The sequence below is a fragment of the Coregonus lavaretus genome (assembly GCF_964263955.1).
Source record: "Coregonus lavaretus genome assembly, chromosome: 29".
NCBI lineage: Eukaryota > Metazoa > Chordata > Actinopteri > Salmoniformes > Salmonidae > Coregonus > Coregonus lavaretus.
Window position 1 is genome coordinate 8631546 of NC_140016.1, and position 536 is coordinate 8632081.

A 536-nucleotide genomic window follows, 5' to 3' on the forward strand; every position below is an offset into this window, starting at 1 on the left:
GCCTACAAGAGCTCACTCACACAACCGGACAGTCTGACAGAGAGACACACAGAGACAGACAGACATTAAATGTCACTTTTATTTATCCATTTCACTTGCTTTGGCAATGTAAACATATGTTTCCCATGCCAATAAAGCCCATTGAATTGAGAGAGAGAGGCAAACCACAACCTGTCAGTAAAGAAGAGGACAAATTCCAATCTATAAAATCAGTAGATTCCTTCCACCAGGAGAACTGTCATACATTGTTTGGCATTCACTCTCATTTCCTCTTTAGGAACCACTTGCTACAGCACATATCTGTCTGTCTCTGTACTTGTGTGTCTATAACCTGTAGGTCTGTATGTCTGCTTCCCTGTCTATCTCAACACAGTGTGGGGGAGTGTGGGCACTGGGCATGGCATGTTTCCCTATTACAACTGATGTCGCCATGAAAAGACAATCGTGAGAAGAAGACATGTTCTAATGCTAGCCAACGCTGTCATTCTGAGGAAGAGGAGAGCAGCAGTAAATTGCCTGTGTTTAACTGTCTGTCA